Raw genomic sequence first — 14,459 nt, 5'->3', positions numbered from 1 at the left:
TAACGATGTTGTGCGGAAGAAATTCAAGGTTGCTCCAATAATAGGGAAAATGCGCGAATGACGCCTGCGATAGTAGCAGTGACACCTCCGTTCCAAAGACTGCCCTTCAACTGAACGTGGAGGGTCACTCTCGAGGTCGGCGATCCTGGCACACTGACTGTACCGGGTGTGAGAAGACATGTGGCTCAACAAACTCAGCCCCTCGGGACGCTGTGGATCGATTGAAGTGTAGGAAACACTACAAAAAAGTAGACTCCAAATAAATGGGAGGAAGAGAAAGATGACGATTTGTCCCAGCACGTTCTAAACCAGGTACATTTTACCGATCTCTAGCGACGCGTCGGTGGTATAATGGCTAGCATAATTGCTTCCCAAGCAATTGATCCGGGTTCGATTCCCGGCCGACGCACTTTTCTGAATTCTTAGTTCCATAACATTCTGAACACGAAATACATCAAACATTTTCAACAATACATCGTTTATTTACTGGCTAACATAACCGTTTCCCAAGCAATTGATTCGGGTTCGATTCTCGGCTGAAGTATACAATTTTTCGAATTCTTTGTCTAAGTGAGTTCTTAACCTAATATATTTTACAAGCCTCGCAGAAGTCGTTGGTGGTGTAATGGCTAGCAAAATTGCTTCTGAAGCAATCGCTCCGGGTTGGATTCCCGGCCAACACGGAAATTTCGAATGATTTTTTCCAGCACGTTCGTAACTTACTTACTTGCTTATCTGCATACCCTTCAGGGTTGGCTTTTCCCTCGGACTCAGCGAGGGATCCCATCTCTCCCGCCTCAAGGGCAGTGTCCTGGAGCTTCAGACTTTTGGTCGGCAGATACAACTGGGGAGGATGACCACTACCTCGCCCAGGCGGCCTCACCTGCTATTCTGAACAGGGGCCTTGTAAGGAAATGGGGTGATAGGAAGGGGGATAGACAAGGAAGAGGGAAGGAAGCGGAGCGGCCGTGCCCTTAAGTTAGGTACCATCGCGGTATTTGCCTGGAGGAGAAATGGGATACCAAGGAAAACCACTTCCAGAATGGCTGAGGTGGGAATCGAACCCACCTCTACTCATATGGCCTCCCGAGGATGAGTGGACCTCGTTCCAGCCCTCGTACCACTTTTTCAAATTTCGTGGCAGAGCCGGGAATCGAACCCGGGCTTCCGGGGGTGGCAGCTAATAACACTTACTACTACACCACAGAGGCGGACACGTTCGTAACTTGATATAATTAACATTTCATCAACAACGAAACAGTGGTGTAATGACTAGAGTGTTGCTTGGTAAGCAATTGGCCCCGGTTACATTCCCGGCGAATGCAGGTTTTTAGAATTATTTGCCCTAATGCGCTTTTAACCTAATACATATTTCAGTTAATACGCAACGCGTCGGTGGTGAAATGGCAAACTTTGTTACTTTCCAAGCAATTGATCCGGCTTCGATTCCCGGCCGATGCAAATTTCTACGAATTCTTCATTCTAACGTGCTTTTAACCTGACATACTTTGCAGACTATCTGCGATTCGTCAGTGGTGTAATAGCTAGCATAATTGCTTACCAAGCAATTGTTCGGGTTCGATTCTCGGCGGACGCGGACATTTCCAAATTCTTTGTTCTAACATGCGCTTAACCCGATATGCTTTACGAATTGCCAACATCGCGTCGGTGGTGTTATGGTTAGCATAGCTGCTTGCCAAGAAATCTATCCGGGTTCGATTTTCGGCCGACGCAGTGTTTGTTCGAATTATTTGTCCTAACGGGTTCATTACCTTATACGCCCTACACTATCCACTTCGCTTACAAAGCGTCCCGACCCATTCAGATATTTTCCGAATTCTTTTTCCTAACGTGTTCTTAATCTGATACATTTTACACAAAACGATCAACGCGTCGGTGGTGTAACGGCTAGCACTGCTGCTTACCAAGCAACTGATCCGGTTCCATTCCCGGCCGTTGCAGAATTGCATTCGGGGGTGGCAACACTTAACACGAGTCAGTGCCGCATGTGTGAAATGGCGCCAAATCACTCGAGTACATTGCGATAAGACAATTCCATTACATCTAAAACCTAAAGTCTACCGCACAGTGATCAGACTGGTAGCCCTTTATGGAGCTGAACATCGAAGTATGAAGAGGGATTTCATGGAAGTTAAATGACGATGTCCACCTCTGTGGTGTAGTGGTTAGTGTGATTAGCTGCCACCCCCAGAGGCCCGGGTTTGATGCCCGGCTCTCCCACGAAATTTGAAAAGTGGTGCGAGGACTGGAACGGGGTCCACTCAGCCTCGTGAGATCAACTGAGTAGAGGTGGGTTCGATTCCCACCTCAGCCATCCTGGAAGTCGTTTTCCGTGGTTTCCCACTTCTCCTCTAAGCAAATGCCGGGATGGTACCTAACTTAAGGCCACGGACGGCCGCTTCCTTCCCTCTTCCTTGTCTATCCCTTCCAATCATCCCATCCTCCACCACGGCCCCTGTTTAGCATAGCAGGTGAGGCCGCCTGGGCGAGGTAGTGGTCATTCCCCCCAGTTGTATCCACCGACCCAATTTCTCACGCTCCAGGACACTGCCCTTGAGGCGGTAGAGGTGGGATCCCTCGCTGAGTCCGAGGGAAAAACCAACCCTGGAAGTTAAGCAGAGTAAGGTGAGAAAAGAGGAAATGAAGATTCTGCGGTGGTCCAATGGCTTGGCTCAACTAGACCTTATCAGTAACTATGCTGTGCGGAAGAAATTCAAGGTTGTCCCAATAATAGGGAAGATGCGAAATGACCCCTGCGATAGTATGGACAGGTAGCCTACTCCATAGCAGTAAAACCTCAATTGCAAAGACTGTCCTTCAACTGAACGTGGGGGGTCACTCTCGAGGTAGGGGACCCTGGCACACTGACTGTAGCGGGTGTGAGATGACATGCGACTCAACAAACTCAGCCCCTCGGGACGCTATGGATCGATTAAGTACAGTAGAGGAAACACTACAAGAATGTAGACTCTAAATAAATGGGAGGGGAAAAAAGATGATGATTTGTCCCAGCGCGTTCTAAACCAGGTACATTTTACCTCTCCCCGCCAACGCGTCGGTGGTGTAATGGCTAGCATAATTCCTTCCCAAGCAATTGATCCGGGTTCGATTCCCGGCCGATGCATTTTTTTCGAATTCTTAGTTCCAAAACATTCTGAACACAATATACATTAAACAGTTCCAACAATGCGTCGGTTCCCAAGCAATTGCTTCGGGTTCGATTCCCGACCGAATTCTTTGTCTAAGCCAGTTCTTAACCTAATATATTTTACACGCCCCGCAGAAGTCGATGGTGGTGAAATGGCTAGCACAATTGCTTCTCAAGCAATCGCTCCGGGTTGGATTCCCGGCCAACGCAGAGGTTTTCGAATTACTTTTCCCTGCATGTTCATAACTTGATATAATTTACGCTTCATCAATAACGCGACGGTGGTGTAATGACTAGCATAGCTGCTTGGTAAGGACTTGGTGCCGGTTTCATTCCCGGCGAACGCAGGTTTTTAGAATTGTTTGTCCTAATGCGCTCTTAACCTAATACATATTTCAGATAATAAGCTACGCGTCAGTGGTGAAATGGCTAACATTGTTACTTTCCAAGCAATTGATCCGGCTTCGATTTCTGGCCGTTGTAAATTCTTCGAATTCTTCGTCCTAACGTGCTCTTAACCTGACACACTTTAGAAACTATCAGCGATTCGTCGCTGGTGTAATGGCTAGCATAACTGCTTACCAAGGAATTGATTCTGGTTCGATTCTCGAGCGACGCAGACACTTTCAAATTCTTTGTTCTAACATGCGCTTAACCTGATATACTTTATGAATTGCCAGCATCGCGTCGGTGGTATTATGTCTAGCATAGCTGCTTCCTAACAAATTGATCCGGGTTCGACTATCGGTCGACGCAGAGTTTGTTCAAATTATTTGTTCAAACTGGTTCTTAACCTTACACGCCCTACACTTTACACTTAGCTAAAAACGCGTCACTGCTGTAATAGCTAGCTTAGTTGTTTGCCGAACAATTGAATCGGGTTGGAATCCCGACCCGTTCACATTTTTTTCCGAATTATTTTTCCTAACGTGTTCTTAATCTGACACATTTTACACGTAACGAACAACGCGACGGCGGTGCAACGGCTAGCACTGTTGCTTGCCAAGCAGTTGATCCGGTTCGATTCGCGGCCAACACAGAAGTTTTCGAATTCTTTGTCCTAATTTGCTCTTAACCCAATATACTTTGCAGATTGCCAACATCGTGCCGCCGGTGTAGTGGGTAGCGTAGCTGCATCACAAGAAATTTATCCTGGTTCGATTATCGGCCGACGCGGAGTTTCTTGGAAATATTTGCTCTAACGGGTTCTTAACCTTACACACTTTACACGTCATCAACAACGCGTTGCTGCTGTAATAGCTAGAGTTGTTTGTTGAGCAATTGAATCGGGTTAAAATCCCGACCGATTCAGAATTTTTCCGAATTGTTTATCCTAAAGCGTTCTTAACCTGACACATTTTACACTCGACGATCAGCGCGTCGGTGGTGTAACGGCCAGCATAGTTGCTTCCCAAGCAATTGATCCGGGTTCGATTCCCGGCCGACGCACAATTTTTCGAATTCTTCAGAATGCTTTGTCCGAACGCATTCATAACATAATATTTTTTACGCGTTATTGACGACGTTTTGGTGGTGTAATGGCTAGGAAATATGCTTTCCCAACATTTGATTCGGGTTCGAATCGAGCCGGCGCAGAATTTGGTCGAATTATTTGTCTTGAAGTTTTCTTATCCTAATATATTTTGCAACCTCGGTGCTGATCAGTGATGGTGTAATGGCCAGCGTACTTGCTTCGGAAGCAATCTATCCGGGTTCGGTTCCCAGCAGACGCAGAAATTTTCGAATTTTTGGTCCTTGCTTTACGTCACACTGACACAGATAGGTCTTATAGTGACGATGGGATAGGAAAGGTCTAGGAGTTGGAAGGAAGCGGCCGTGGCCTTAATTAAGGTACAGCCCCAACATTTGCCTGGTGTGAAAATGGGAAACCACTGAAAACCATCTTCAAGGCTGCCGACAGTGGGATTCGAACACACTATCTCCCGGATGCAAGCACACAGCCGCGTGCCCCTGACCGCACGGCCAACTCGCCAGGCAAAATGATTTTTACCTGATATACTTTACAGGTTATCAACAACGCCTTGGTGCTATAATGACTACCATAGTTGCTTCCCAAGCAATTGATTCGGGTATATCAGATAATCACACTGAACGGTAAATGCATTGAATAATAATAGTGCATTACGTCGCAATGACTATTTTCACGGCTTTTGGAAACACGGAGATGACAGAAATTTCTCCCGCAGGTTTTCTTATACATGCCGGTAATGATGATGATGACAATGATGATGATGATGATGATTATGCTTCTTGATTAAAGGGCCTAACATGTAGGTTATCGGCCCCTAATGGTACAAGGTGGACGAATGCTCTATATATATACATAATGTAAATTAATATTATTTTAAAAACACACGAAAATATACAAACACAAACTAAAACAGAGTCAATAAAATAAAATGTCATCATCATCATCATCATCATCTGTTTACCCTCCAGGTTCGGTTTTCCCTCGGACTTAGCGAGGGATCCCACCTCTACCGCCCCAAGGGCAGTGTCCTGGAGCTTCAGACTCTTGGTCGGGGGATACAACTGGGGAGTATGACCAGTACCTCGCCCAGGCGGCCTCACCTGCTATGCTGAACAGGGGCCTTGTGGAGGGATGGGAAGATTTGAAGGGATAGGCAAGGAAGAGGGAAGGAAGCGGCCGTGGCCTTAAGTTAGGTACCATCCCGGCATTCGCCTGGAGGAGAAGTGGGAAACCACGGAAAACCACTTCCAGGATGGCTGAGGTGGGAATCGAACCCACCTCTACTCAGTTGACCTCCCGAGGCTGAGTGGACCCCGTTCCAGCCCTCGTTCCACTTTTCAAATTTCGTGGCAGAGCCGGGAATCGAACCCGGGCCTCCGGGGGTGGCAGCTAATCACGCTAACCACTACACCACAGAGGCGGACAAAATAAAATGTACTAAAGAATAATATAAAGACTAATAGGAAATACCAAGTCCGCCTCTGTGGTGTAGTGGTTAGTGTGATTAGCTGCCACCCCCGGAGGCCCGGGTTCGATTCCCGGCTCTGCCACGAAATTTGAAAAGTGGTACGAGGGTTGGAACGGGGTCCACTCATCCACGGGAGGTCAACTGAGTAGAGGTGAGTTCGATTCCCACCTCAGCCATCCTAGAAGTAGTTTTCCGTGGTTTCCCACTTCTCCTCCAGGCAAATGCCGGGTGGTACCTAACTTAAGGCCACGGCCGCCTCCTCCCCTCTTCTTTGTCTATCCCTTCTAATCTTTCCATTCCCCACCAAGGCCCCTGTTCAGCATAGCAGGTGAGGCCGCCTGGGCGAGGTACTGGTCATACTCCCCAGTTGTATCCTCCGACCCAATGTCTAACGCTCCAGGACACTGCCCTTGAGGCCGTAGAGGTGGGATCCCTCACTGAGTCCGAGGGAAAAACCAACCTTGGTGGGTAAACAGATTAAGAAAGAAAGAAAGAAAAGGAAATCCCAAGTTAATATACGATAAACAAATCACTATTCCTCATAAAACGGATGACGAGGTCTGCTGACTGCTCGTCATCTCGCAGGATGAGGGAGATGGTACTCGTGAGTTTTAGACTACGGCGCAGATGACCAGGTCCACGCACTCCGTGAGGATGTGTACCACAGTAAGATGATCGCTGCAAGTACACACTGGAGAGTATTCTCCTTTCAGCCAATAGGAATGCGTTACTATACCGTGGCCAATCCGAAGACGACATAATTCCACCGCTTCCCTCAGTGAAGCCCGAAGGGATATCCCCCATACCTTCTTGTTCCTTTTAACGCTCTCAGCTTATTTGGCCTGCCACTCCTTCTCCCAATGGGACATCATAAAATGTCACCGCTGAGAGCAAATATCATAGGCTGGAACCTTGTAAGACAACGGGGGCAATGTAACAGCCTCCCTGACAGCCTTATCAGCTAACTCGTTTCCCTCTACAAACATGTGGCTTGGGAACAACATAAAAGTGATTCTGGTGCCGGCATCCGAACACCCGGCAAACAGCTGGTCCTGGATCCACAGCACCAGAGGGTGCCCAGGAAAACATGTATCAATAGATTGAAGTGAGCTCAAGGAGTCGGTACATAGCACAAATGCCGGCGCTCATTACACAGCGTGTACAACATAGCTTCACAGATAGCATGGAGAACTGCTGTGTACACACCACAGGCTTCCGGGGGAGAAAAAGGAAACCAGTTATTGTCGACAACGCCTACACACGCTTCTGCTCTCGAACCATCTGAGTAAACGAACACTGAATCAGGATATCGGCCAACAGCAGAAAGCAAGGGTCTCCAATAAATGAACGGGTCCGTGTTCTCCTTAGGGCCAGTGTGCAAATGTAGAATTATTTCAGGTCGTCGTATTATCCACGGACAAACCTTACTTGGTCGTCTAACAGGACAAGGAGCTGAAGGTACATCAGACAGTCTGTGAATGCTATCCAGGCGTATTCCAACTGGCTATGTTGCTCGAGGGTAAACAGCGTATAGCCGACGATTTCGTTTATGGAATACGCAGGGATACTTTGGGCGAAGTGGCATCTGTCGCAAATTTGTAGCATAAGCAGAAGCATTTGCTGGCGCCACAGGCGGCACACCAGATTCAGAAAGCAGGCTAGCAATGGGACTTGTTCGAAAACTTCCCGTTGCCAACCTAACCCCGCTGTGTTGGATGCTAGTCAGTTCCCCTAGGACGCTTTGCCTTGCTGATCTACATGCTGCACTGCCATAGTCTAGCCTGGAAAAAATATGTGCCCTCTAAAATCGTAGGAGCACAGTGCGGTCTAACCCCCAGGTAGCGCCGCTAACAAACTTCAAAATATTCAGCTTATTAGTGGATTTCACTTTTAATTGCCGCACGTGTGGCTCCTACGATGATTTGCTAGCAAAAAGGAGCCCAAGAAATCGGTGTCAACTGCAGGAAGAGCGAGATTCCCTAAGAAAATCTGAGGATGGGAGTGAAGAATGCGCTTCCTGCAAAAGTGTACAACGGAGGTCTTTGCGCTTGGAAACCGAAATCCATGTTCTAAGTCCACTGTTCCATTCTCCTAATAGCCTGCTGTAACTTTTCGAGCTATAATGCAGAGCAAAATATCCAGATATTGGGACGATATTACTGCTGGACCAGCAGCAGCGACAATACCGTTTATGGCAATCGCGAACAGAGTGAGAACCGGTCCCTGTGGGACCCCATTTTTCTGAACTTGGTAGTGCGAGTATGCCCTCACTACTCGGACCCGGAATACACGGAGGGACAAAGAATTCGCAATAAATACCGGCAAGTTACCTCGGAATCCCCACTGATGCAGGACTGAAAGGATACCATATCGTCATGTAGTGTCATAGGCCTTTCCTAAGTCAAAAAAAAAAAAAAAAAGAACAGCCACCAAACACTGTTTTCGGAGATATGCATCCTGGATAGAACTGTTGAGGCGCACCAAGTGGTCATTGGTCGAGCAAGCGGCTCGAAAACCACATGGGTACACGTTTAAAATTATTTTTTACTCCAGACCCCACTCAAGTCTGCGATTCACCATCCTCTCAAATAACTTACACAAACAGTTAGTAAGACAAATAGACCCGTAACTTCCTGCATACTTAGGATTTTTGTCAGGCTTAAGAATAGGAATGACTATGCCCACTTGCCACTGTGACGAAAACTTACCCTCTATCCAGATTCGGGTGAACACACGAAGGAGATATAACAGACTATCCTCACTAAGATGTTTCAATATCTGGTTATGGACATTGTCTGGTCCGGGAGACTTGTCCTTGCAAAGCGCCAAGGCGCTGCGAAGTTCCCACTCCGTACAGGGCACGTTATTGTCCTCTGAATCTTCAATGGCAAAACTGAGGTGATGACGTTCTGTCTCCCACTTTAGAGCGAGTAAATCATGATGGTAATTCCCGCAGCCAGACACATCCGCGAAATGACTTGCCAGATGATTAGCAGTCGAGAATGGTTCAGTGGCATTACTGCCTGCAGTGGGAATTCCCGATACTGAAGATGATCCTTGGTTACCCGAAATATGTCGAAGTTTAGTCCGCACTTGAGATGACTGTGTATTTGACGTCACAGACTACACATATCTCTCCCACAAGGCTTTCTTACTCTGTCGAATAAGAACTCGCACCTTAGAGCGGAGTTCTTTTAATGTTACTAGGTGGCCACTTTAGGCTGCCTACGATGGCGCTTATGAGCGCAACGTCGTTCTTTTACAGTTGCTGCAATTTCTTCGTTCTCCCAAGGAACGAGTTTTCGGCGAGGAGCCCCTGGAAACGATGGAACGGACTCCTTAGCAGCAGCAAGAATATCTTGTGTTATGTAAGTTATATCGTCGTCTATGTTTCGCCTGGTCACGTCGTTAAGGACAGCTGTGATGTGAACTTTGGCCAATCAGCACGTTTATGAATCCATCGAGGAAGAGCCTCGATGAGTTTCTGCTTCAAGAATGTAAGATAAATTTGAAACTGGTCACTGTCACAGAGATCATCGTCTGATTTCCACCGAAGCAGGGGAACCAGCTTTCGGCTGCATAGACTAACGTCTATTAGAGAGTATGTGCTGTAACGTACACTGAAATAAGTTGGTTCACCTGTGTTCAAAATACATAAATGCAGTTCTCGTACTAATAGTTCCAACTCCCTTCCACTAAGGAGCTTCAGAGCCCCATGTAAGTGCCGGTTAATCTGCCAGCACGATGCTGCTGTATTTGAGAATCATCAAATATCACAGGACTGTGCCGAGATCAAACGCGCTATTTGAGTTTCGAAAACCAGTTGTTTTACCGTCTGAGCTAGTCATCCTCGCACAGAAAAGTCCTGAACGTGATATGAGTAGATCAGATCACAAATTAGGAGTTATTGAATCGAATGTGGTGAGAGGACAAAGATTTGGCGAAATTTGATCAGAAGGAGAAGTCGATTGTGAACCTGCGTGGCTCAGGTGGCAACGCGACGGCCTCTGCCAGCTGGGTTCCGTGGTTCAAATATCGGTTTCTCCTTGTGGGGGTTGTGCTGGACAAAGCGGTGGCTGGACAGGTTTTCCTCGGAGTACTCTTGCTTTACTTGTCATCTTTCATTCCAGTAACACTCTCCAGTATCATTTCATTTCACCTGTCAGTCATTCATCAATGCCCCAGAGAAGTCCGACAGGCTTCGCCAGCCGATTAATTTCCTATCCTTGCCACTAGATAGGGCTTCATTCTTATGAATCGGGTATAGGGGATGGGTGGAAGGTAAGAACGGTAGGGCGGACGAAAGCATGAATATGACAGAAAGATTAGAGTATACGTAGCATCAAGTACTTGCGTAGAAATGAAAGGTTTGGCACAGGATCAGTCAATCGCTACTGACCTGCAGTTAGGGCAGTCGCCCAGGAGGCAGATTCACTGTATGTTTTTTGCCTAGTCTTTTCTTAAATAATTGCAAAGTATTTGGAAATTTATTCATGATTTCCCTTGGTAAATTATTCGAATCCCTAACTCCACTTCCTGTCTGTCTGTTAGGTCATCAGCCCAGAGGCTGGTTGGATCTTCAAATAGCACCACCAAAGGCTATGCAGTTATAGGGAAACTGCAAAAACCAATGGCAGAGCCCAAATGAGGCGTACCAGGCAAGATGAGGAGTGAGGTAGTTTGCCATTGCTTTCCTCACTGGACGAGTAGGTGCCACTGCAGCACGACTGATCCTATGAGCAACACCTTTCATAACACTCAGACACTAGTTGTGCCCCAAATGTTATTACTCAGCACCCCCAGCAGCTTCCATATTGTCACAGCCATGGATGAGACTGGGACTTCGGTGGAAGCTACACCTTGCTCTGGCCTGTGCCAAGAGACGGATACAAAAATACTGCATCCATCAAAAAATGACAACAGGTGGACTCCAGTTCCTATAAGTTAATATTTACCCCAATGCGTCGTCTTGAATTCCAACTTTAACTTCATAGAGTAATCTTTCCTAGGATAGGGTGGCATTGTTAGTTGCCCCAAACCGGTCTTACGATCGGAGACCCAGAGAACGAAAATGACAACAAAAGCAGCAACAACAACAACAACATGGTGACCTGTGAATCTGATATCTTCAAAAAACTGCACAAGAATGTATCTGATCGATCACTTATACCGACTTATCTCTATCATGACCACAATTAGTAGACTTGTTGTGTAACCGTTCAGTGACACAACATTTCCACTGTGAGAACCTCAGTTTACGAAGTTTCTTGCCGCAGATTTTCTCAACAGCAAGAGAACATTACTTTCGCCGTAGTGCAAGATGGCCGCCTCGACTAATACCGCAGTGTTCCACACGCCTAATCACTCCTTCATACAGTCCGTCAGGCACAAAAGACAAGCGTGTCACTCATTTCATTAGCACTTATCTCTTTGTTACCTGGTACTTCAGAACGTGAACAATGCCACAGCCGAAAGTTGTGTTCAGACAGCTTGTTGCTGAGGTAATTTATTTCATCACATTAGTACGGGAGGCTTATTAGAACCTATTCTTCCTTCATCAGATTCTATCGTTCCTTTTATTTTGATTATTACATGTGATTCACATTCCTGGTCATTGTGTACGTCCAGAACACCGTTACTCCTCTATACCAATGAACATACTGGATTAGGAATAATAGCTGGGAATGATATACGGGAAGAAACAGAATGTTGTAGCCCGACCACTCAGGATACCTGAGAATGATATTTGCAAGGTATACGTGAGAATCATGTTTATTTATTTGACACACGGTATCTCGCTGAGGGTGGGGGCAGTAGAAGAGCACACACTGCCAGTCGTAAGGGGCGACTAAAAGAGGCCCTACGGACTCTCAACTGTGGAGCGTGGGTTGGCGACCACGGGGCACTTAGTTGAGTTCTAGCATTGCTTCCACTTACTTGTGCCAGACACAAAACTCTCATCTGACCTTCCTTGGTCAACTCTTTTTCTTTTCCGAACCCGACCCTATTAGGGTCCGATTTTCACCCCTTCGTGATCCTTATCTTTCTTTGGCCGATACCTTCATTTTTAGATGTGTTGGACCCCATCCAAATTTTCCTCTCATTAGTGTTATTAGAGGATGATTGCCCAGTTATACTTCATCTTAAAACAGTAATCAACAACACCACCACCAAGACTGACATACTGTAGATGCGTTGGAGAACGTGCCGCAATACACCGGCTTGCTTCTGTATGCTGGGAGTTTAATAGGTATATACCGTGAGTTCCTCTCATCGGTTGGCCGGTAGCACGGGTATGCCCGCACTTCACAGTTCAGGTCCGTACTTAGATCGTGTAAGTTTTGATCTGTTGCTGCAACTGTTCACGAATTGTGAAGTGTTACTTAGGGGTATAATTCTCATAATGGGCCCATATATGTATACCGTAGAGGAAAGGGTATTTCTGTACGATAATTATGTGAAAACAGAGTCTTGCAGGGAAGTCGTTAGGCGATTTGTAACACTCAGGTCTCCACATAGGGAGACCGTGAGGAAACTCATAAACATATTGAGAGGAACTGATTGTTTACTGGTTAAGAAGCGAAGTGTTAAAAAACGTGTACTGAACGAGGTCAACGTAACTGAAATCGCAGAAAAATTAGAACATACGCTTACAAAATCTCTAAGAAGACTTGGACAAAAATCCGGGCTACGAAAATATTAAAATAGCTTCAATTACGGAAGACGAACTTATGCGTGTGAATGGGAGTTTCCTGAGACGATGCTGTGTGGATGCAGGAGGAGAATATTTCCAACATCTCCTGTCATGAGGTACGAGCTTAATTCTTAATTATTAACTTTCCTAATTCTCATATTCTTAATTTTAATTGTTATCTCATATCAGACGCCGATAAAGGGAGCGAAGTGCTGTCCCTGTTGCTACGCCACGGAGCGGGGAGTGATGAGTCAAAGGGAGGCAGATAAGCTGGACGCGCCTGCCGGCCAACCGAAAAATTCACTGTATTTGGCTGCATGCCGAAAAATTGGTCTTCTCGTAATTATGGAACGATAACAAGCGTGAAGAAAGTAGGTGAATGATGTTCGATAAGGAAGAAAGAGAGGGGGGAAATACTATAAAAATTGGGAATAAAAAGACCTTCAAATTGTGGAAAACTTCAAGTACATGGGAAGCAGTTTCAGCAGGGCTGAACATGGGAATCAGTAAAAGGGAAGGAACTGTCAAGAGGTGATGAATACAATGTACAGTATTATTGTCCCGTGCTGACATATGCTGGAGGAAGCTAGACGCAAAGGAAAGGATGAAAGAGTACTCTACAGATTAACCAACCCTAACCCCATGGCACTACAGCCCGTGGAGGGCCTTGGCCTGCCAAGCGACCGCTGCGCAGCCCGAAGGCCTGCAGATTACAAGGTGTCATGTGGTCAGCACGACGAATCCTCTCGGCCGTTATTCTTGGCTTTCTAGACCGGACTCTACAGATTAGTGAGATGAAATTGTTTAGATGTGGGATAATAAATAAAAGACAGGCAAATGCTGGGCCTGTACCTTAAGTAAGACCACGGCTGCTACCTTCCCATTCCATACTTCGATGTGTTAGTCCAATGTTAAACCACTAGCAATATAGAAATAAACCAAAATTAAATAAATAGGCCATCTCTGTGGTGCAGTTGTTGGTGTGATTAACTGCCACCTCCGGAGGCCCGGGTTCGATTCCCAGCTCCGCCACGAAATTTGAAAAGTGGTACGATGGCTGGAACTTGGTCCACTCAGCCTCGGGAGGTCAACAGAATAGAGGGGGTTTCGATTCCCACTTCAACCATCCTCGAAGTTGTTTTCCGTAGCTTTCCCCACTTCTTCTCAAGGCAAATGCTGGGATGGCACCTACCTTAAGGCCACGGCCATTTCCTTCCCTCTTTCTTGTCTATCCCTTCCAAAATTACGTTACCCCACATCTCCTGTTCAGCATATCAGGTGCGGCCACCTGGTCGAGGTACTAGTCCTCCTCTCCTGTTGTATCCTCCGACCAGAAGTCTCACACTCCAGGACACTGTCCTTGAGGCGGTAGAGGTGGGATCTCCTCGCTGAGTCCGAGGACAAAAACCCGGGCCTCTGGGGGTGGCAGCTAATCACACCAACTACGACACCACAGAGGCGGCATGCTGTGATCCGCATTAGTATTTATCCTTTGTACTTAAGCATACGAAAATAATACAACGAAAATTGTTCTGATGAATTGCGTATATATATGTGGCTAGGAAGAGCATTGTCAGGCATGGGGTGTTATTTCTAAAGCGACGATCTGTTAGATGCAGTAGAATCACTGAATATA

General features: G+C 46.5%; 3 non-coding genes across 3 annotated transcripts; all 3 read left to right on the top strand.

Moving 5' to 3' along the window:
* The first annotated feature begins 337 nt into the window (after window positions 1-337).
* TRNAG-CCC (transfer RNA glycine (anticodon CCC)) lies at window positions 338-409 on the top strand. Its single transcript has one exon. It is a non-coding gene; the product is annotated as a tRNA-Gly (tRNA).
* Window positions 410-3,073: 2,664 nt separating this feature from the next.
* Window positions 3,074-3,145, top strand: TRNAG-CCC (transfer RNA glycine (anticodon CCC)). The gene has a single exon. It is a non-coding gene; the product is annotated as a tRNA-Gly (tRNA).
* Window positions 3,146-4,546: 1,401 nt separating this feature from the next.
* On the top strand, window positions 4,547-4,618 carry TRNAG-CCC (transfer RNA glycine (anticodon CCC)). The gene has a single exon. It is a non-coding gene; the product is annotated as a tRNA-Gly (tRNA).
* Window positions 4,619-14,459: the final 9,841 nt, after the last annotated feature.

Source organism: Anabrus simplex, chromosome 4 (genome assembly GCF_040414725.1).
Source record: "Anabrus simplex isolate iqAnaSimp1 chromosome 4, ASM4041472v1, whole genome shotgun sequence".
Classification (NCBI taxonomy): domain Eukaryota; kingdom Metazoa; phylum Arthropoda; class Insecta; order Orthoptera; family Tettigoniidae; genus Anabrus; species Anabrus simplex.
This window is presented reverse-complemented; position numbering and strand designations above follow the sequence as displayed.